The sequence below is a fragment of the Rhagoletis zephyria genome, unplaced genomic scaffold (genome assembly GCF_001687245.7).
Source record: "Rhagoletis zephyria isolate East Lansing unplaced genomic scaffold, Rhagoletis_zephyria_1.1 Rzeph_scaffold_00613, whole genome shotgun sequence".
Classification (NCBI taxonomy): Eukaryota; Metazoa; Arthropoda; class Insecta; order Diptera; family Tephritidae; genus Rhagoletis; species Rhagoletis zephyria.
This window is the reverse complement of record NW_016157697.1, coordinates 145,646-170,680: the sequence shown is the minus strand read 5'-3', so window position 1 is coordinate 170,680 and position 25,035 is coordinate 145,646. Positions and strand designations below refer to the sequence as shown.

The following is a 25,035-nucleotide window of genomic DNA, read 5'->3' as shown; positions in this document are numbered from 1 at the left end:
TGAAACTTAATAGAGGAATTTCAGAAAGAAAGAAATGTGTGATATACATACACATGTACATATTTTCTAATACACTAAATACATATTTATTTTAATTTTTTTAACGAGCTTTAATTTTTTATTTTTTATAACCAATTGCTAAGTTTAATTATTATTTTTGGCTGAGAAAACATGCATATCTACAATATTAACTAGTAGATTGTGGTAACTAAAGTAAGATATAAAAAGTTTTATTTCAATATTATTAATATTTCTAGAAAAACTGCATCAATGGCAGTCGCTAATTTGGTTGTTGAAATCTCCTGCGAGAATTACAGATCGTCATCTTCATCTTCATCTTCATCTTCATCTTCATCTTCATCTTCATCTTCATCTTCATCTTCATCTTCATCTTCATCTTCATCTTCATCTTTTTTTCCCCATATAAAACATATATGTACATGAAAAACTTTGAGCGCTTTGACTAAATATTTTTATTTCAAAATAAAAAAATAGGGGTATATTTTTTCGGTATAGAAGAATCCTAGGGAATGAGAGCATTAAAATTCCGACTTTACTTTTTCACCTGCATTTTTGCACTACCCTAATGTACATACATACGTACATATGAATATATGTATGTATTTAGCGACATACTTGACGTTATCTGTAAATTGTGCTTATTATAAATCTATCTTTTTGTTTTTGTTTCTTTTTTTTGCAAACATTTCTGTACTAGGCATGCCTTTTGATTGATAATAAAATTCTTTATAAAGTTCCGTCAATCAGCCGAACATTTGGACTACTTTATTTTTCCTACATTTTGAAAAAAAGTGCCTTATTATTTTATTGTACAGCCGAGAGTTATAAGCTACTAAGGGCCGTTTTCTGAAGTACTCTATAACTTTTAAAGCTCACTTTATATTTAAAGGTTGGATTAAAACTAAAAGCTATGTCTAAAGTTAAGCATTTCTATTATTGGTTATTGACGTACCTATGTATGTATGTTTCTTGGTTGTAAACAAATTTAAACCCGATAATCATAAATTTGAATGCAACCTTTAAATTTAAAGTTACGGGTTACTTGAGAAAACGACCCTAAGTATGTATGGCACATCTAACTGTTTGTATGTCCAAGGTCATAATTTTATTTTACATTTGCGTTGTTTACCAGTATGAAAAAAAATGCACTTATGAATGTACATACATAAATACATATGCATGTTATATATAAGTATGTGGCGCATTGCTGATAAGCCGCCTACAGCTAATCATATGAACTCGTATTTAGAATGATGCTTTACAAATAAAATAGAGTGCTTTTATTTTTTTTTTATGAACTAAATCACGTAGCGAAATAAAATATAGCTCTTATTACAAATAAATATTATTTTCCGGGGCACGTGGACTAAAATTCCAAAATCTAGTGTATTGGAGTACACAATTTTTGGTATCATTTGAAAGCCAAAACTCTAATTAAGAAAGTTTTATAACATATCTTTTATTAGAATAGACTTTAAGCGCCTACACAACCCTGAAAATTCACTTACAAAATTAGACATACTCTTAAGAATATTTTAAGCGCTTACTCACTCGGAAATTCGAAGTACAGTGAAACCCGCGTAAGTACCCCCCCGCTTAAGTACCTAACCCGCTTAAATAACCAACGTTCTTGTGAACCGTGAATTTTTTTATGTAATCTGAAGAAAATCCTCTCTTAAGTACCTCCCTGCTAATTTTTTACCCAACCCGCCTAAGTACCTAAATTTTTCGTACCCCATTTCCTATTTTACTTATAATTTTCCTCTCTTAAATGCTCTTTTAAGATTCCTTAAAATACTTACATACATATTCTGAAATTCAGAGCAGCGATACATACCTTTGGCAAAAAATTCCAAAAAATCAACGGTAATTTTTAGCCACTTGAACTAAAATTAAAAGGACAGTAAAACTTTATACTCAAAAAAACTTTTCTGAGAAAAAAGTTTGAAATTTTTATGCATTTTTTCTAAGTGTTCTACAAAATGTTAAGCTTAGGTTTATAAGGTATATTTATACCATAAATATGTACAATCCATGACTTTTTAAAGAATTTAGTTCTTGTAAAAATTATATTAGTCGGCCGCTGTGGTGTAGTGGTAAGCAGTGCGCGCTTCCACTCCGCAGGACCCGGGTTCAAACCCTGGTCAAAGCAACATCGCAAAAAATATAGAAAAAAGGTTTTTTCTTAACAGCAGTCGTCCGTCGGCAATCAATGGCAAACCTCCGATTGTATTTCTGCCATGAAAAAACAGCTTCTCATAAAAATACAATCGCCGTTCGGAGTCGGCGTAAAACTGTAGGTCCCTCCGCTTTGTGTGACAATATCAAGGCGCACGCCACAAGTCGGAGGAGAAGCTCGGCCAAACACTAACATATGTGTAAGCGCCAATCTATTATTTATTTATTATTATTATTAAAAATTACATACCATTGCTTTATTTGTTTTATTTTTTTTTATTTTATTCTTTATTCGTTTATCTGCTTAGATAGTGCTACGATCTTGGTTTTAAATTACGTATACTTCATTAAATGTTCATGATTTAATCAAGGATTTACATACTTAAGCAAGTTAAAAAGAAGATGCGTCTACATCAACAATTATGTTCACTTAAGTACCCGCATCGAAGTGCTTAAGCGGGTTCTTTTAAGTACCCAACCCGCCTAAGTACCTCAAAAAGCTGAAATTTTTCGTGAGGTACTTATGAGGGTTTTACTGTACTTCAATAGGTAGTTACCGAAGTTAGAAGTGGCAGTGGTAGAAGGCGGTAAATTTTTATACCCGAGTGCACTTGTGCACAGAGTAGTAAAACTTTGTTTACACAACGGTTGCTGGTAACAGTCTAAAAGAATTCAGATAGATATAGAAACCTTTGCCCGAAATTATGCTATGTGCCAGAAACCAAATTTTATGGGAGAGCGAAAAATGGCGCATACGATAATTTAGAGATACAGAATTCGTTTAAGCCATGTCTGTCTGTCCGTCGGTCTGTCCGTGTACACGATAACTCGAGCTAAAATTGAGACATATTGGTATAAAGGTTGCCCTTTTATCCAAGGTAGGTAGGTATTGAAAATGGGCGCAGTCGGCTGGCAACCACGCCCACCTCCCATATAACGATATTTTCGAAGAATGCAAAAGCTACGATATTTCCGTAAATACTGGATGCGAATTGTTGGCAGTTGCGTGGCCTCGCCTACTTATGAAGAATTGCTGGTTTAAGCTACATAAAAAAAGGTTTTTTTCAGATAGCGATCGTCCCTCAGACCAACAATAACAAACCGCCAAGTGTACTTTTGCCATAAGTTTCTTCGGAGGTGGAGTAAAAGTGAAGATCTCGCCATTTGGGTCACAACATCAAGAAGCAGAGCACGAATTGAAGGAGAAGCTCGGCCAAACTGGTAGGAAACGTTTAAGCGTCAAACATTCATTTATTTGAATAACCTAGGATATAATTTTAAAACTAGTTAGGAGGAGCGTGGTAATGCAATTTATAACGAAAAGGCTGTCAAATTAAGACTTTTCAGAAAGCCGTTGCATGAGCTTTCTCCGAAAGCTATTCACACAGCTAATAACGGGGTTTACACGATCAAACCGCTGTTTAACAAAAGTTTTTTTTTCTTATAGTTATGTTCGGCTCAAGCCAAGTTGTCGCACATTTTGGAAACTCCGCGAATGTATTTCTGACATTTTTCTCGATACTAAAATGCAAACGTGAGCCGCTTTGCCGATTGTTTGTTATTTCTGTTGGTTATAATTAACTTTATTTTAAATTTGAAGATTAATTTATTATTTCTAACTAAACAATTAAATTCCGAAAGATAACACTGGATCACAAATTTTAATTTGGTTTTTGTTCTCCAGACGCCACTATCCAATTTTTATGTAGAATTGCTCGGTGATTCCGAAAATCGAATTAATTTTTTTATGGATACGTTTTCGAGATATTTGCAATTTACCGTTATTCAGCTTAAAGCAAAAAGTGGTTCCACTTAATCACGTAAATCTTACGAACCAATTTAACAATCGTAAAATACGATACGAAATTAATTAATCCTTCCAGTTTTCCCTTTTTTAATTTAATGAGAAAATAAAAAAATTAAACTTTAACAGAAGACAAATTTAAAAAATAACAGGTACTGTGCAAAATTTTTGCATTTGTGAGATTCAAGTTACTAATGAAGCAAAGTGAGTTATATATAAAGAAGTAATGAGTGGTCAAATGAAAACACGCAAATATAGCGTGTTTCTCAGGTGTACGTGGCGTATGAGTAACCTTCTTGCCTACTCATTTCTCATACAAGAAATATTTGCGTGTTTTCATTTGACCACTCATTACTTTATTTATAACTCGCTTTCCTTCATTATTAACTTGATTTTTTTTTGCAACAGAACGGGCTTTAGCACAAATGCAAAAATTTAGAATGGAACCCGTTATTTTTGAATTTTTTCATCTGTTAAAATTTGATTTTTTTTTAATTTTTTCATAAAAAAAAAATAGGAATGATTAATTAATTTGTCAGAAAATGTCAGTCCTATCGGAGAGTAATGTATGTATAGTTTATGGAGAATTTTATTAGCTTTGATTTGACGTATCTCATTTTATGATTGTTAAATTGGTTCGTAAGAGATACGTGATTAAGGGGAACCACTTTTTGTTTTAAGCTGAACAACGGTAAATTGCAAATATCTCGAAAACGTATCCAAAGGAAAAAATAAATAACTCGATTTTCGGAATCACCGAGGAATTCTGCATAGAAATTGGTATAACCAAATAAAGTAGGTAACTATGACCAAATGATTTAGTTGACGTAACTAAACTCTTTGCTCAGTGTACATATATTCAAAACAAACAAAAAATCCGCTGAATTGATAACTCTACGCCCTTATTTGAAAGCGGTTAAAAATATAAAATAACATGACATAATTGTTCTTCACGCTCTGAAAAATTTCATGAGGCATTAAATGCATTAATGTGTATATAAATAAACCGCTCTCAGGCTCAATTTGGTTCAAACACAATTAGTTGAGGGAATTAAAAAAAAACTAATTAATTGGAACAAATGTGATAATGATTTTTATAGTGTTTGATTTAAATTTTTATTCAGAACTGTTTCCCTTTTGCAGTTGAGGTTATAATTTTTTATTACAATTCGTTTAATAAGTCTACTACTATCAAGCCATAAGAATGTGAAATATCTATACATTTTTATGGTACCTACTTATTATCAGAAAATAAGATTGATTTGTGAATGGATGTAGAACATCTGCAGCATAACTCTAGGCATTTTTTTTACAACGCTCAATAACTTAAATATTTGATAATACTTTAGTAAATAGGTATCTACTTTAATTTGCGCTATAAACTAAAAATTGCCAACTACATATGTACATATGTACATATACGCCTTATTTTTTGGAAATTTTTTAAAATTAGGTGTGAATGGCTACATGGTTGGGACCATCCGATAAGGTGCCTGCTCATGCGTGCACCACTTTCTTTGATTAGATTCTGCTTATCAGACATGTACAATTTACACCAAAGTATTTTGGAAGATTTTCAATATAAATCAAAATTTCATATGAAATCGATTTATGCTGCTCCCTTTTATACATACATATACAATATTATTTACGATGATCATGTATTATCAAAGGCAGTGTTCGTCAGTGTAAACGTTGCGCTTGTTTGGCCCATTTTATTGATGACACGTTAACAAGCCATATATGGGACGACGCCAACCCATACACGGTTTACCAGCTATCAATTCTCTGGTTCGCAGAGAGAACTTGGAAGAACGTAAAAACACACCTGGTAACACTATACATACATGAAATAACACAAATTTGCTTTATTTCATTTCTGGTAGAGCAATAAGATACACCCACAAAATTCCAGAAAATTAAAAAAAAATAATACAAAACAATCTTTTTAGATTTGTTTTTAAATTAATGGGAATTGATTTTTGCATAGAACATTTATAAAGAAAAAAATCCATTTTTTCAAGAGACGACTGACCAGTAGTTTGACATCATAAATATTGCTAGCTTTGTGTGAAAAACTGCTAAGTCCACATTTTGTGAAACCTCATATTTTGATATAGGAAGCAAGAGAAATTACGGATTAAGGTACTACTTTTATATTTTCTCGTTTATATTCAATGAAAGGGAAATTTTCTAAGTCCAAAAGAGGGCCCGGAAATCCGATAAGGCCAAAATAATACGAAATCTTTTAATAAAAATCGAATCGTTCTGATTCGTATGGAGTTTTGCTTTGCTTTAAATACGCAAAATCTTGTATTCAAGGTTTCTGTAAAATTTGTAAAAACGGACTTAGCAACTTTTCAGCCAGCTATATGTTAGATATAAAAATGGAAGCATAGAATAATTTTTATAAAACTTTGAATTACTTATATTATTTATTTTTTTAATTACGTAAGCAAATTTTTGTTCATAAAAGTGTGCAGCAGTTTTTTTGAATTCATTTAGAACGGGAACATACCTTTTTGTCAAAAGCTTACAAAACGCTTCCAAATAAAACTATATTCCAAATAACTTTTGACAGTTGTCAAAGCGAATCAAGCAAAGCAAGAATTCGAGTTAATTTTTGGTTATTTTATTGCCGACGCACTTTGGGGCCGCCCAATATAAACGGGTGCTCAAAATTCTGAAATCATTTTCTTTCCATTAGACTCGCTTCAACTACTTTTTAAGAGTAAATTTTCGCACATCTTAACCCATTATTGATCATGCATTAACCCATTGGTGACTCAGCTTTTTTGTAATGTTTTATGTTAAGTTAATTTGCTTTTATTACTATGCAAATTATGAATAATTTAACCCATTTACGACTTTGACTTAACGCATTGATGACCATATTTTAACCCATTAGTGGCCAATTTTTTTGTAGTCTTTCCCCCTGCTAATTCAATGAATTTGCAATACTTAGAACTAAGTTAAAAGCAATAAAATGTAGTAACAGTAACAATGTGTGTATTTGTTGCAATCACTAGGAAAGAGCATGAAACAGGAAGTCATTTATATAGAGATACGTTAGATAGTAAAAGATAGGAAATAGATACAAAAATTTACGTTTCAATGTAAAGCATAATGGGATATGTGCATAATCAAAACAAAGTTGAAAGTAAAAATAATTTCAGCACTCTGACATTTTTTAAGAAAAATTTTGCAAAAAAGTTGAATTATTTTTAGTTTCGTCTTTGATTCGACTACAAATATGCCCCATTATGTTTTAAATTTAAACAGATTTACAAATTAAGCATATGATATATCGAAAAGCAAGTAATGTGTCAAATAAAAAACATTAATTAATTGAAAAATCTGCTTTATTTTTATATTAAAAACAAAAAATAAAAATTAAATGAACAGACAGAAATTAAATAAACAGATAGAATAGATACTTCTTAACACATCGTAATCTGTTACAAGAGATAAAATAAATGCTTCATTTAGTCAAAATAAAAGGCTTTGGTCCAGTCTGAATTATCCGCTATGTGGCAAACTGCTCGACTAAAGGAAGTTTTCATTCAAGATTTTAACATCTAAATCACATTCTAAGTTGCTTGTACTCCCTACGCCTATCCACGGACTTCAGATTATTCCAGAGAATTTTGGTCGGCAGATTCACATTAAGTCTGGGCTTATAATATTGTCTTATTGCATTTTTCGCTGCAAAAGTCGCACGATTTCTNTAATTATAAGTCTTTGGAATACAATCCTTACAGACTATGTACTTAACTAATTTATAGATTACAAACTAATTTTGTGCATAAATCAAACCACTTATAAGGCAGAATTAAGCATCGAGAAAAAAGCATCACTTTGCATCGAAAAATCCAAGGTGATAGCATCACTTAGTGAATTAAACTCTCGTAAAGCACGATTAACAGGAGCTTTACAAGCGTATTGAGTTTTCGTATTAACCCCATAGAACGGACACACAGAATGAACAGAATACCAGTAAATGTAAATAGAACTCAGTACATGTAAGCATCTATTAGACACTTAATACTTAATGCTTTGAATCGAAAGTGTTGATTAAAATAAAAAATTAAAATATTTTGGAATTCTGAGTTCTTTCGAGTTCTTTTAAGTTCTGAGTACTTTCTAGTTCTTTACCTATTTAGCACTTTTTGNATATGATATATCGAAAAGCAAGTAATGTGTCAAATAAAAAACATTAATTAATTGAAAAATCTGCTTTATTTTTATATTAAAAACAAAAAATAAAAATTAAATGAACAGACAGAAATTAAATAAACAGATAGAATAGATACTTCTTAACACATCGTAATCTGTTACAAGAGATAAAATAAATGCTTCATTTAGTCAAAATAAAAGGCTTTGGTCCAGTCTGAATTATCCGCTATGTGGCAAACTGCTCGACTAAAGGAAGTTTTCATTCAAGATTTTAACATCTAAATCACATTCTAAGTTGCTTGTACTCCCTACGCCTATCCACGGACTTCAGATTATTCCAGAGAATTTTGGTCGGCAGATTCACATTAAGTCTGGGCTTATAATATTGTCTTATTGCATTTTTCGCTGCAAAAGTCGCACGATTTCTAGCAAAACGATATGTTTCCCAATTCTCGCACTGAAAATTATTGAAATTTGAACAGAATACCAGTAAATGTAAATAGAACTCAGTACATGTAAGCATCTATTAGACACTTAATACTTAATGCTTTGAATCGAAAGTGTTGATTAAAATAAAAAATTAAAATATTTTGGAATTCTGAGTTCTTTCGAGTTCTTTTAAGTTCTGAGTACTTTCTAGTTCTTTACCTATTTAGTACTGAGTACTTTGGAATACACATTATCGAGACTTAAAAAAAAATCGGGTACTGTCGATCCTTTTAAGAATCAAGTTTTGAGTACTTTTAGGTTCGATACTGCCCAACATTAATTGGTACAAAGCTCCCCTTCTCCTTGGGCTATCAAATTAATACACATTGATCCTCGATGCACTAGTCTTTCCAGACCGTCTGACCAGACAAACATGCGAAAATACACTCAGGGTATTCATCTAAATGCGTAACCACCCGTAACAAACCGGTTTTCCATACAAACTTGAGTAAGTTTAAGAGGTTTACGTGTTACGAGGCTTATACGCGTTTGTATGAATTGCCCTACAAGCCTTTTCAGGCCGCCTGAAACCAGTTATGTACCTGTGTACATATACGGTGTACTATGCTTGTGCTATTAAGAGATTTGTCTATGTATGTGTTTCAGAACGAAGTCATACCGAATTTTTCTCAGACGAAAATTTTATCAGCTCATAAAGCAAATTAATGTTGACACATCAAACACGCATCTATTAGCGCTTAGTAACAGTTCGCAAATTCGAACATGAATGCCAGACGCATAAGAAGGAACCAAAAAAAAAATTACAAAAATATTCGTTTGAAATTCCATTATTGTGAAATGAAAACCGATAGTGAGTGACATGTAAACAAAATGTGCTGTCAACGCTAGCTTCACACATACAAACAAACAAACAGCTTTACACCTCTATCTAGTTATTGCACTTACATTAGTAATTGAGACCACTTTAGTTACCACCAGGGTCGAATGCCGTGGAATTTCGCGCTCCAAAGTTAAGTAGACACTTATGTATTTATGTCGCGGCACGTGTGGACGATAAGCAGAAGTGGTAACAAAAGAAATTAGTACATTTGATATATGTACACCGAAGTAGTTCTTGTAGTAAGTAGCAGTTCAGGTGCGATTGTTAATTTCTTTAATGTTCTGAGTAGTCGCGTATTTGCAAGCCGGATAAAACACCTGTGGCATTACACTTAAACCAACCGACAAGACAAAAGTTGTGTTTATCTATAGAAAATATTCTGCGAAAATGCCACAATACCGCACTGCAACAGCTGTTTTATTGCGTGTACATATCTAACCATTCCTTTGGCAGTGGAACGAATTCGCAACACTCTCTCTATTTTGTCCCAATGTTAACGTCACTCGTTGCGTAATCAAAAATGTCAAGAAAGCGAAATGCGATGGTCGCTTTTTTTTAATTTGTATGTACAAACAACTTTAAATAAAAATAATAAAAAGTAGGAACTCGTTTCATTCAACGAGTTTAATTAAGTAAGACGAGCGCGAATTAGTAGCACTTGAAAAATTAACTATGTATATGCAACTTTAACAAACAATTCTTGTTTTATAGTAAATTTGAAGATTCATTATTCACCCTATTATTTTGCGTATAAATAATTCTTTGTTCATACTCGTATAAGGAAGCGTTTTTTTTTTTGCTGAGCTATTTTTGTACATACATATGTATGTGGCACCAATGGCGAATAAATGCGCATATGCACGTCACCGCCGCTCCCTAAACCAATCTAAGTAGAACCGCACGAGACCCCAAACAAAAAAAAAACCGGCACAACAACAACCAGTTATTACACCACAGGCACTAACAACCGACTACTAACCACAAACGCGAACCGATGACTGGTCGCTCGCGCGACTCGAATACAACTGATATTATAAGAAATATTTGAGGTGGATTTGGGTCATATGCTTGCCTATTCCAATGCACCCAGCAAACAAATGATTGTTGTGCTCTTTTGAGCAAAAGTTACAAGCACTGGAATTTGTGAACTACAAGCACATATACCATACATACGTATAAGAACACCCATACACATGTACAGCCACACGAGGCCTTACTTTCATAGGTATGCAAATCTCAGCCTCGTCGATATTTGCACCAGCCTATTGAATAGGCATACACAGTATATATCCAGCGACATAAGAACGACGAAAAAATTGCAACTAAGACGACGATAATGAAGTCCAAAGTAATTAATTGTATGTATGTAGTTAAAAATGGCGAAAATTCTACTGTTTCAGTGAAATTATACTTTTCGTTTCTTTAGGTTAGGTTATTCTGGCTGGCTGACCGCCCCATATAGTATGTAGACCAATAGGTCCTCAGTGATGGCAGATGGAGATAGAGGTTTAGTTAAGTATAGCCGAAGTACACATCATTTAGGATGTCAACGCTTTATGAGAATTTCAGTAGTGATTAAAGGCCAAGTGTTGTCACGTCTTCAAGATTATTAAACTATAGAGCTCCAAGATATTTCAGCGTGTTTTTGATACAGCATGACAAAGGCAAACGATGTGTTCTGGGGTCTCCCTTGTTCCTGCAAGCGATGATCTAAACTGGATTTGTGCACGCATGACTTTAGAGTTTGTACAGGTGTTTAGCGCATTGCATCTCGATATAGCCTGCTTTTTTATCCTCTGATCCATTTCGTTATGAAGATTTTGGAATTTTATTCTCTTGTTCTAGATCCAAGTGGATTCCGCCCTTGGCCGTCTCATCTACAAATTCGTTACCTGTAATGCCCTTGTGACCCGGAACCCAATAAATATGCAAACGCCTATTCCGTTTTCTTCTGTAGTAACCCGAGCGTTATCCCAGTTATAGCAAGATATTGAGCTGTGCCCAGTGTTTCTTTGCTTGAACTCCCATGTTGCAATCAGTTTCCCCGCGGACTTAGAAGCAATGTAGATAGGTAGTACATTGGGAATTTTTTTCTAGTGCAGCCGTTGGAGTTGTTTTCAGTGTTCCTGTTGTACACAATAGTGAGATACATTGTTCTTTCCTGTTGCGGTGCATCACACCGTAGAGTAATATTGACCTCACTATTGTTGCATTAGGTCAGGGGATAAACTCCAAGTATTATCCATCGTCTGTTTGCATGCTTAGAATGCAACACTCGTTTTAGGTCAAGATGAAAAAAATCATACTTAGAATTTTCAAATAACCCTCAAAAATTGGACTTTAGATAAAAAAAAACTGTGCAAGTTGAATATCCGGATAATTCGCCTTAGCATTCTTTTTCTCTCCTTCGTCTCCGTGTTTGTCTTCCTGTTCGTGATCGCCTTCGCTGTATCCACTTTCGTGTTCTTCGCCGCCATCGTAATTGTATTCGACTTAATAATAATAATAATAGATTAGCGCTCACACATAAATGTGTTACTCTTTGGCCGAGCTTCCCCTCTGACTCGGAACGGGGATTGTATTTTTATGAGAAGCTGGTTTTTCATAGCAGAAATACACGGAGGTTTGCCATTGCCAGCTGAGGGGCGATCGCTATTCGAAACAACTTTTTTGTTTTTTTTTATTCATTTTTCAATGTTGTCTTAGGTTTAGTTTTAATCTTATTAATAGTCCTTAACCTTAAGAGTGTCACATATGTATCTACTTTTAATGGCATTTATTTAAAAACACCAGAAGCGCCAACTACCGCATTCGGCGTTAAACTGATCGGTTGTGGCATGGACTGTGTGGCCTGGCGCGCCATCCTGCTGAGACCAAAGGTCGTCCAATATCGGCTACGGCAACATTACCGCCAGTGCGCACCGTACGACGGCGAGGACCGTGAATGTTGTCCACTAGCAGGCCCGTATAACGAATTTGTTACACAANACATTACCGCCAGTGCGCACCGTACGACGGCGAGGACCGTGAATGTTGTCAACTAGCAGGCCCGTATAACGAATTTGTTACACAAATTTGCGTACGTCGGGAGCGGTGAATGCCTCACTTCGGCCAGAACTTTTTTAATAAACTCACTATTTAGGATACACACGATTGACTTGGAAATAAGTTTGCATTACTTCTATACTTTTTTTCGGGAAAATTCAGGACGAACGATTAATTAATTAATAGCTTTACTTTTTATGAAGACCTAAAACAATATATCAGAACTGATCGCCTTTTCCTCTTCGAAATATTAAAAATTAATCGGCCCTGTGCTGGTTTTCCCATGAAACTATTTTTCTGAACGAAAATAAGTTAGGTCCTTTTTATGTATATTAATCTAAGTCTCGAATTTTTAGTCGCCGGAGGTATTGGTTTAAATTTGCATTCTAAATCATGACTGAAGTTGCGAGTCTAATTAAAAAAAAAATAGTTAATCGTTGCTCTTTCGCCTTGCCAAAATGACTTAAAGCGCAAACAGTCAACGACGTAACGTAGACGTAGGTTGACGCAGACACGATCTACCTTATGGGATTCGCGTGTTAACGAAAACTCACCACCGAATGGCGGTGACGTTGCCGTTGCTTGTCTCTCCCTCTATCCACAGTAAATTTTATATGCTGCTACGTACGTCAACCTACGTTTACGCTACGTCGTTGACTAACTGCGCTTTTAGTACTTTTTGATTTCGTACTACTACTACTACTTCTAGGGCAACAAAACAGCTATTTAGCCCTGCCTAGAATTGAATAGTCCTTAAGTTTTTGTCGTGAACTAACGGTTACCAATCTGAACAAATATGTCGGGGTCCAGTCTGAACATATATGTACACCTAAATCAACTACAATACCTAGACCACAATAGAGTCAGAGTTACGCAGGTCTCTCTCGGCGTTGAAGCGTTTATTGTCGTCTAAACAATGCCGGGTCCACTGGTGCTTGTGTATTTTTGAAGCTCTTCCTTTAGTTCGTCGCTCACGTCGGAGTGCTGAGAATTATGTTGTGCTCCTTTACTAAAGCCTTGGATAAATTCAATGCTCCCTGATTCAACGCGTCGTCAATGATAAGAGTGACCATTGCCATGTTGAAGACCTTGGTGATATAATCTACTTCTCAACGCTTGGTTTTGTCTGCCGAGGCATGAATAGTGAATCATCGAATAAAGTAGCTTGCGCATCGCTCCGGGTCCGACGAAGCACGATCACCAAATGAAACCTCCACTCTGTCATTGCGCTTCGGGGGATTGGACAGTGACCTTACAATTGACGAAAGATTTCTCACACCAGAGGCGAAGTTGCAAGTCTTCCGGCACTCTTCTCACTTCATCTGCAACTGATGCGGGTATTCCCGGGATCGACCTGGCGTCGGTGATCATTTCATTTGGGTCTCATGAACTTTTTTGCTACTTAGGCATCTTTGTAGTGGGTCAACCGGCTATTGTTGAAAAGGTTTTAAAACTGCTGCACAGAATTGAATTTCTGTGCAAAAAACGCATTGAAATTCAAAGTAGAAAACTATCAACTGATTAACCAAAATATTGTAAGATGTTTTACCATTCATAATTCATTGGCATATACTGTATTTACAAACATCTTTTCGCATGTACGTATGTACATAATGTATAGTAACTACTTGAGAGACACTTTTGCTCTTCACAATAATTTTTCATGTTCCCGCCAGAAGAGTGGCGTCAGTGGCGCTCAGTTTATTTTCCTGGCAGAGCACTCTCCCGTCCACATAGAACTTTGGCGTTGCGTTGGCGTTGGCGTCGCTTCAACAGCTGACTATGAATACATGAATTCAAATGCAGCTGTCCACATAGCCAAAATTCGACAACGCTCACGCCAACACGAAGCAAAAAGATGGCCAACTCTCAACTTTTTGCGTGCGTCGCTCGTCAGCTGTTGCAAATAGATAAAATTATGTGAAATATTTTTCCTTTTTAATCAAGTGCGGGCAAGAAATATCATTTTTAATGCAATTATTGATATGAAATATTAATTTATCTGTCGTTAATATGTTAATTTAGTGGCCCAAGGATTCGCTGCCAAGCGTTCATTGTAGCAAGCATACTTTTAACGTGCGTTCTGTCAAACCAACGCCAACGCCAAAGCCAACGCGAAAGTTTTATGTGGACCGGCCTTAAGCGCCTAACCACCACAAGCGGCTAAGAGCGAAGCAACATGTGTTTCTTATTATACCTGGTACGACAAATGGAGCGAAGCCACCACAGAAACAGCCGGTTGTAGTGGAAAACAAAATCACAGAGCATAAATAAAATACTGGAAGAGAGAGAATTTTTATATTTTTGCCGGTTGCTAATTTTTTTTATTTTTCTTTAATACTTTAATTATTTGTACGTTTAAAAATTGTTAATTGTATTGCTGGGCGTTCATGCCATGCCAATGAACTGGGCAAATAGGCAGATTATAGCGTTGGGTGATGAAAGAAGGTAAATGAAAAAGTACATATGTACATTAGGGTGGTCCTTAAATGTGGGAAACAAATTTTTACATTAGATTTCACTTTAGGTGTGGGGAACAGGTGTCAAAGTTCAGATTACCCTATTAAGACGTCGTAACTGACTCCAATCGGGACCAAAATTTATATGTGATATATTCGACTATGGTAGAATCGATTTTGGGTATTAGATGAAAAAAAAAATGAATTTTAATTTTTTGAGTCTCTATAGAGGAATCAGAACTTTAGACCTTGTGCGACACGCCTTGACCAGGATTTTTAAAGTTAACCATCTCCAATCAGGACCAACATTTATATGTGATATCTATGACCGTGGTATTACCGATTGAGCAGGTGAGACTGAAGTCTTTCATTTGATTTTTAAAGACCACCCTAATGTGCATACATACATATGTATCTGTAAACATTGCAAAGTTACGCATTGGAACACAATCGTTTATTGTTGTTGTTGGCATAGAAAAAACTTACGACAAACCCTCTGAGGGTTTGACAAATTTTTGCTTGTGTTTAGATATCTTCTACTTCAGGTGCTAAGCCATGGGCAGAAAACAATATTGTCGACTTCGTGTTCTATAGTACGAAGCCTTGTTGTTTAATGAAATTAATGTTTACGGTGTAATATTTTTTAAGCAGTAACGGATTTGCAGTCCTGTTCGCCCTAGGCCCTAAAGTACTAGCCGCCCCTATCTCAGGCTCCCATTATTTAGGTACTATAATATATCTATTAATTCACCTTTTTGCCGACTTTTATCGAAATATATTATCGATAAATAACAACGATCTCTGCATTTCTTGCGGCTAACATTTGTCGTTTTACACCAGAGCTGGTTAAATTTTTGCACTTGCTTATAGAGTTCTGCCAGCGCTGGGCATGGCTGTTTTCTACCTTGTCGTTGAACTACAGATGATAGGACTGCGTTTGACCATTCATTACCATTCTCATCGCAGCCCAATATACGTAAAGCATATATAGACGGCAGCGTTAATCCGGATAAACCCAAATTCGGAATTATTTCGAGAATTAACTTCAGTTGATCCGGTCCTACAGCTAATCCTCAAAATTAATGCGGATCAGAGGGAACACTGGCCAAAAAGCAAACAAAAAAACTACGCGACCGTTGGACCAAGCTCGATTGAAGCGATTGGCAATAATTTTTATATTTTATTTGGTTAGATTTACACAATGTATTTTACTGCTTTTGTTTAATTTTATTTCGTCATATTTATTTTATTAAGAGATAATTAAAATTTTTGGAGTTAAATTTTATTAAAAAAGTGTCAGGGTACGATTTTCGTCGCGTCGTTAATCCGGATCAACGTTGCTATCTGCCTATGCTTTTACTGACATTCTACCTGTTGTTGGCGGGAGTACACACACATACGCGAAGTGCGATATCCACGTTTGGGTAAACGGTTTGAAGGCCTTCATCTCTTAGCCATCCCAACACACTGATATCACTCTTGCAATGCTCTTTTTTTTTATACTGCACTGGACACGAAAGTGGAGACTTTCTTCGGAAAAAATATCTTCGAAGTCTGTAAAAAAAAACCCGTTTGTGAAGCTTTGGCCTTTTCTTTAACTTTTGACGTACTTAATTTCGTAAGGTTGGTAATAAAATAAATTTTATTATAAAAGTCCTTAAACCTGGGTGTTTGGGTCGTGCGTGTCTTGTTACCGTCAGTACATTTTTATGCCGCATTGGTCGCCCTAGGCCAGGGCCTTAGGGCAAACCCGACACTGTTCTTAAGGATGCGTACTTTAAAAAATTATGTACAACTGCGGTCAAAAAAGGAGCAGTGAGAAGAACTATACATTAGGGTGGTCCTTAAAAATGTCAACATCATGGGACACACCTTAATTTTGTTCTATGTGGAAAATTAAGACATCGACGAAAGTTTGTAAAATAAAAGAAAAAAAACGCTGGGGTCGCTACTAGGGTTTGAAATTTTGACCAGCTATAACTTAGCGTTTTTATGAACTTATATGAATTAGTTTCAATAATACTTATGTCAAATTTATCAGATTTCAAGTAAATTTTTTTTCGATTTTTTGCTATTAAGAAAATTAAATTTTTTCAAACCCTGGCTGCGACTCCTAAAAATCATTCTGAAGGAGAAATTCTGCCTTCATAAGGACTCTGACTACCTTCAGCGATACTGAGTTGTATTTTTTAAATTGTATTTAAGAAAAACACAAATTTAATAACACAGGCTTACAAATCAAAAAGTTTCAGCACATTGAACCTCTCATTTAATAAACCTGAAAATTCATATATATGGGATTTTCGATTCGCTGAAACCGAATCCGATGTCCGTTAACCTCTGTAATGTCAAGTTCGAGGTCATTTGAGGGTCAAATAGGTAAAAAAAGTTATCCAATAAAAAAAAAAATCAATAATGTGGATCCCTTGATTCTTCAAGGTCATCTAGAGGTCATGATAAGATCAAGGTAAAATTCAGAAGAATTGTCAGACCGTTGAATAACATATGGATATAGACGTTTGGTTCAATATGCAAAAATATTTTTTTTTTTTTTGTAAACCTGTGTAATAATTTTTTTAGTTTAATTTTTTGACTGGAAAATAACCGTTATTTATCGAGTTTTATTTTTTTGCTTATAAAATAAAACTTAATTTGTGTTAAATATGAAAATGATGGTGGTAATGGCAATGTTATTGATAAAAGTATTTGTTAGGGTAACGGTAATGCTAAAGTTAATGATTATGATAATGGTAAAGGTAATGCTTATGGTAATGGTAATTGTAATAGTAAGTTCTGTCGTCGTCATTCGTGTAACCTTCGTATTCCACTTCGTATTCGTGATCGCCTTCGTATGCATTCGTGTTCGCCTCGGCCACGCCGTCATTTTCGTATTCGTCTTTATCTTGGTTTTTGTCTCAATTTTAGTTTTAGATCTTAACCGTAAGAATGTCACATATGAATGTACCTACTTTTAATGACATTTATTTTGACGATTTTTAGTTCATTACCGCTCCTTAAGGAAAACAAAAAAAAAGTTTTATTTTCTAAAAAAAAAAAAATAAGAAATAACTATAGCAAAAAAATAGCTCAGTAAATATTCATTAAAAATATTTTTTTTTTAGTAAAACTTATTTCTATTACAGTTCTTTTCTCTAATTCGCTTTTATCCAAGAAATGCGCGATTTTTATTGAAAATTTTCGCATGCGCCGCTTTTTTAATACAAATCAATACTTCGATAACTAATGATTTTTTTTTTTTAAATCGCGCGAGTTTTTATTAAAAATTTTGTATGCGGCGCTTTTTTTAAATCAATACTTAGATAAATAATGAAATTTTTATGAAAAATCTCGGGATTTTAGTAAAAGATTTCGCATGTGGCGTTTTTTTTATAAAAATCAATACTTCGTAATAATGAAAATTTTTTATAAAAAACGCGGATTTTTTATTAAAAATTTTCGGGTGTGCAGCTTTTTTTATATAAATCAATACTTCGATAAATAATGAACATTTTTTATACGGAGTCGCACAATTTTTTATTAAACATTTTTGCATGCGGCGCTTTTTTTAATCAATAATTCGATGAAGAAAATTTGTAATTAAACATTTTCGCCTGCACCGCTTTTTCTATAAAAATCGATAGGTCGATAAATAATCCAAATTTTCATTAAAATCAATACTTCGGCTGCGACGTTTTTTTTTTTGTGTAAAACAGTATTTCAATATAAAATGAAAATTTTCAATAAAAAAACCCGCGACTTTTTTTTACTATTTTCATCATCTGGCAGCACCAACATTCCGAAACTTCCATGTAATCAATGAAATTTGTATGGTGAATTGTGGAACTTTAACAGTTAATAACTTTTTAAATAGAAGAATCTGAAAAAGCTGCTTCTTTTCTTGTTTTTTTTTTAAATTTGCACCGAATTTAAGGAAATTTTTCCCAATGGTTTTGATAACTTAATAACAATAATAGATTGGCACTTACGTTAGTGTTTGGCCGAGCTTCTCCTCCGATTTGTGACGTGCACCATGATGTTGTCACACAAAGAGGAGGGACCTACAGTTTTACGCCGCCTCCGAACGGCGATTACATTTTTATGAGCTGTGTTTTCATGGTAGAAATTCACTGTTTTCGTTGTCTGCCGAGGGGCGACCGCTTAGAAAAAAGCTTTATTTTGTTTGAGTTGGTCTGAAACTGGGCTCGATCCCAGGCCGTGCGGTATGGTAGTGCGCACTTCTGACCACTAAACCACACCGGCCGCCTTACTGGCATTTTTTTTTTTCTTCCATACGATTATTGAAAAAAAAAAAATCAAATAAAACCAAAAACTAAGGCGGAAATTAATAAAAAAACTCTTAAGAGGTATTCTCGAAATCTTGCAAAGCCCGCAACATGGGATTTGCAAGACTTCGAAAATACCCCTATGCTTTTTCAAAATTCGAATTTAACTAAATTATACATAACTCCTAAGACGAAGATAAAGCGAAGACGAACACGAACACGAATATCAGTTCATGTACGGGACCTAAGTTAATATTAAAAGTAATAAAGAGTTTCGCAGTATTAAACGAAATAATACAAGTAATTTTTAGCAAAAAAAAAAAACCGACTTCAATTCCCATATAAAAAAAAAATATATATATATATATCTCATGATCCACTGATCGGATCTCAAGCAGATTAGTATGGGACCACCTCCGAGACACTACCTTTCCGATGTAAAAAGAATTATCGAAATCGGTTGACGTGGTCCAAAGTTATGCGGTAACATACATAAGAAAAATAAATAAAAATAAATAAANAAAAAAAAATATATATATATATATCTCATGATCCACTGATCGGATCTCAAGCAGATTAGTATGGGACCACCTCCGAGACACTACCTTTCCGATGTAAAAAGAATTATCGAAATCGGTTGACGTGGTCCAAAGTTATGCGGTAACATACATAAAAAAAAAATAAATAAAAAATAAATAAAAAATCAAAATATTCCGACGAACTGATAACCTCCTCCTTTTTTGGAAGTCGGTTAAAAAATTAATCGAAGTTGTGACCGCCGCCGCTGGTCAAATATTAACTCATAGAAGATACACGCNGACGAACTGATAACCTCCTCCTTTTTTGGAAGTCGGTTAAAAAATGAATCGAAGTTGTGACCGCCGCCGCTGGTCAAATATTAACTCATAGAAGATATACGTCATGGCATATCTACATATATATACTATATATACATATGTATACATATATAATACGCGAGGGGATTTTTTGTCCAGGTCATCAGATCTGCACCGTTCGTTCGATTTTCACAATTTAAAGAGTTTGGGATGTAGGTGTGCAATAAAAGGCGTGTTTTTTTTACACGCATACGTATCTGCGCTTAAAACATACTTTATGCGTGCTTATGAATACTATCGATAAAATCAGAATTACTTGTTTTTAAATGGAAATTTTCGAGGCGTCTTTTTTTACACATTAAGCGTAGATGTATATGCGTGTAAAAAAAAACACCCCTAAATTTTACGATTTCGAAAATAATTGCCTCCATTAAGAAAAATAAATAAAAATTATAGAGGTTGTAGTTTGTAAATATTTTGTAGGGGATTGTCACCTGTTTGAGAAGATGAATTTGGTTTACTTTTACACAAGTTATGTGAAATATGAAAATACGGGTGTCAAGTTAAAGGGCATAAATACGNTTTTTTGTCCAGGTCATCAGATCTGCACCGTTCGTTCGATTTTCACAATTCAAAGAGTTTGGGATGTAGATGTGCAATAAAAGGCGTGTTTAACATACTTTATGCGTGCTTATGAATACTATCGATAAAATCAGAATTACTTGTTTTTAAATGGAAATTTTCGAGGCTTCTTTTTTTACACATTAAGCGTAGATGTATATGCGTGTAAAAAAAAACACGCCTAAATTTTACGATTTCGAAAATAATTGCCTCCATTAAGAAAAATAAATAAAAATTATAGAGGCGCCATATGAAGGGAGTTTGAGAAGGTTGTAGTTTGTAAATATTTTGTAGGGGATTGTCACCTGTTTGAAAAGATGAATTTGGTTTACTTTTACACAAGTTATGTGAAATATGAAAATACGGGTGTCAAGTGAAAGAGCATAAATACTTCTTTAGTTTGCACATTTAGAATGTTTGAAGAGGGTTGCCACGTGTTTAAAAAGTGATATTAAAATCATTTAACAAGTTGGTTGAATTATTAAAAGATGAGTATCAGTCGTAATGGGTTTGTAAAGGCTTTATTTATAAATTATATTTATGGGCGTTGCCACATGTTTAAAAGCTCAAATTGAAATTAAGTCATCAGTTAATTAAAACATGTATCAGTTCAAAGAGACCTATGAAAGCCTTACAGGCTAACCTAATATTCGCGGCTTGCGTTTTGGTACGCATGCCGTCGAATTTGTTTTTTTGCGTCACCCGAAATTGACTTGCATGCGTTTGCATTTGATTTCATTGAGCGAAACGTCAAATCAAAATGTCACGCAGAACAAAAATTGGAAATTGAGTTAGCTTCATACGCACGCCGTTCAATTTCGGTTGATCTCATACAAGTTGCTTGTGCATGAGAAATTTTTGACAATAAATTGGCGGCGTGCGTGAATATTAGGTTAGCCTGTTAGTTTGAAAATATTTTTGATTACGTATACGAAAAGTAGTTTTTTGTGAATGTCATTCGATTTGCACCCTTTTTTCGAGTTTCAAAAATATGAGGGGAAATTAAAGACATTGGCCTTTAGATGTACGATAAAGTTTTATTTTTTGTAGTTAGAGACTCAGAAACGGTTGCATGGGTTTAGATGAAATATTACACTCGGNGGAAATTAAAGACATTGGCCTTTAGATGTACGATAAAGTTTTATTTTTTGAAGTTAGAGACTCAGAAACGGTTGCATGGGTTTAGATGAAATATTACACTCGCATCGCTTATAACTCTGACTAACATTTGAAATCGATTTTAGGGCTTTGCAACTTAATTTTGGGCATTTTAACGCCATGCGGGTTCAATAGTACATATTTATTAGCTGATGGCATATACGATTGAAGTTAATGCGGGTCTCCTTCTCTTTTGCTAATCTATACATAGTATAAAGGAAAGTCGGGATTCTTTGTATGCGGTAATCTCGAAAACGACTGAATGGATTTTGACGAGATGTTCTTTTATATTCTTTGTATCGATAGGAGAGTGATCTTTTTTATTTAGAATTTTAATGGGGTTGCCAACTGTCTAAAAAACAAAAGATGACGTGTTAAATGAAAGGCCTTTAGAAAATCACTAATGTTTTACTTTTTTGAATAGGGGTGCCACCTGTTACTAAAATTTCTATATTCAATAATAATAAGCGTAGACATCAGTTCTGCATCGCCATTGTCAAACGAAAAGACTTAGCATCTACATGTGCAATAATGTATTATTTTTCTGAATAGGGTTGCCACCTTTTTAAAAGTNAAAACAAAAGATGACGTGTTAAATGAAAGGCCTTTAGAAAATCACTAATGGTTTACCTTTTTGAATAGGGTTGCCACCTGTTACTAAAATTACTATATTCAATAATAATAAGCGTAGACATCAGTTCTGCAAAAAGATTTTCGCCGTTCGTTGGATTACAAAGTAAGATACCAAATGAAAGGGCATGGTCTTTGCATGTACGGGAGCTTTCATTTTTTGAATAGGGTTGCCACCTAATTAAAAATTACCATCTTTTTTTCTATATCTAATTTTTTTAAGTATGATCTGTTTCGATAGGAATATTATCTTAAGTACTGTAAATTCCTATAAGATTACCACCTTTCTAAATTATTATAAGATCCGCGCTGTTCGTTGGATTACGGGAAATGAGCTGTCAAATAAAAGAGCTCGGCTTTTAGATGTCCAATAAAGTATTACTTTTTGAGTAGGGTTGCCACTTTTTAAAAAAGAGAAGATCTTCACCTTTTGTTGGACTAAAATCTGAGGTACCAAGTGAAATGATCTTGTTTTGAGTGTGGTTGCCACGTATTTAAAAATTATTTATGTATAATACGCGAGGGCATTTTTTTTTTGTTAATGACATTAAATTTGCACACTTAATTTAATTAAAAAAATTTAGGGCTGTTCATTAGATTACAAGAAATGAGGTGTCAAATGAAAGAGCTTGGTCTCCAGATGCGCAATTAGATATTATTTTTTTTGTAGGGTTGCAACCTGTTCAGTTGTCAATCACATTTTATTTAATATTTACACATTCAATAATAATATTTTGTATGGGGATTGATTTATTAAACGAATATCTCATATACAGTTTTTAACTTGATTGTGATCTAAATATTATCACGTATTCTACGCCTAAATTTAGGGGCTGTGGCTCTGACGTCTTGCTGACGTCGCCAAGATTGGTGTAGTGTTTTTCAATATCTTTGCTAAGTGATTCACAATAGAGTTTTTTATCACATTTCAAAAAGACACATACCGTTATCATTAAGTTAAATGAAACAAAAATAAAAGCAACGCTGGTGCCAAGCATATAAATATGCCAAGTTGCTCCCAGACAACGTCGGGGTCGAAAGGGCTATGTTTGTTTTCAGATGACAGGTTTAAATGGCACAAAATTTGTTTTTCATTTCAATGCGTAGTGGAAATCCGGCATTATTGTAATTATGATAAGTAAAAAAAATATCTCACACAAAGGATACAGATTAGTTATATCGTTTTCAGGTAGAATACTACCATTTTAGATTAGATATTTATTGTACGTGCATATGTAGTATGTATGTATGTATGTTTTTATGTACATATGTGCACTCACCTCCTTGCATATTTTTATCCTCTTTGCTGCTGCAGCTATTTCAGCCAACGCAGCTGTTTTGTTTACAATATTCAGACTGCACTTTTGCCATTGATCGCAAGCAACAGGTTTCGCCGGTATCTAAGTATGTATAGTAAAGTAAACGCACACCGGAATGCATTCATAATTTGTATACCCAAGCGCGCTTGTGCACAAGGGTATTATGTATACATAACTTGGTTCCCACAGAGATCGTTTGTAAGAGCCTAAAAAAATGGAAGAGATATAGACATATGTACACTATACATTAATGCTAAAATAAAGAGAAAAGTCGTGTAAACAAAATCTGTTTGTCCGTCCGTCCGTCCGTGTATACGATATCTCGACCAAGAATTTAGATATCTTCACGAACTTTAGCATTTAGGTTTCCTTTATCCAAGTTACATGGATTGGTATTGAAAATGGGCAAAATCGGACGGTAACTACGCCCACCTCCTATCTATATACATACATATAACGGTATTTTCGAAAAATGCAAAAACTAAAATATTATCGTAAATACTGTTGAAAATTGGTATGTGAAGTAGAATTTAAGCATAACATAACACACTCATAAAAAAAATTGGAAAATGGGCATTCCACCGCCCTCTTGTAATGGAATGCTATATCTAAGCATATCATCGTAAAGCTTGAAATAGGGTACAAAAAACCGCCTCAGAAAGGTGAAAAAAACGATATTTAATACGTGCGCCGGGTATTTAATATTCGGTTTTGCCCAAACTTAGACTTCTTTACTTGTTTAGCTTGTATTTGTGCTCTCATTTGAAACGAGGTTTTTGTGCCAAGTTGAAAAAGGACATACATACATAAGTAAGCAGGTAAAGGTCAACATGCCGGAAAATCACACAGAGTAAAGCGTGTTCAATGTAATAATTGTATAAGTGAATACATACATATCTTCTAAATTGGAATGCCTGCCCAATGTTTTGGTTAAACTTGTTTTTCGAACAAATTTATACTTTTCCTCAATTTGCGTCTACTCTTTGAAATGTGAAGCTTTCTTAGCTTGTATTTAGTGTTGGAGAGCACTGATAGTTGGAGGAAAACTTTCTGACTGTCTGCATGATTATGCAGTGATACCTGAACTTGGCTTCCATCTCTCTCTATCTCTATCTCTATTTCTATCTCTATTTCTATCTCTATCTCTATCTCTATCTCTATCTCTATCTCTATCT

The 25,035-nt window shown here is 34.3% G+C and overlaps 1 protein-coding gene across 8 annotated transcripts in view; it reads right to left on the bottom strand.

Moving 5' to 3' along the window:
• The window catches only part of LOC108360710 (probable multidrug resistance-associated protein lethal(2)03659), an 87,231-nt gene that overhangs the window by 23,690 nt on the left and 38,506 nt on the right, over nucleotides 1-25,035 (bottom strand). The window contains exons 2-3 of one of the 8 annotated variants that reach the window (XM_017613116.1): nucleotides 23,997-24,066; nucleotides 23,822-23,941 (exon numbers count right to left, since the gene is read on the bottom strand). The exons of 2 other annotated variants lie outside the window; for them this stretch is intronic. The gene's annotated coding sequence lies outside the window, so the exon portion shown is untranslated. Of the gene's footprint in view, nucleotides 1-9,574; nucleotides 10,520-23,821; nucleotides 24,067-25,035 lie in introns of those variants that run through there. 5 more of the 8 variants (XM_017613112.1, XM_017613113.1, XM_017613114.1 and 2 more) reach the window with 5 other exon arrangements.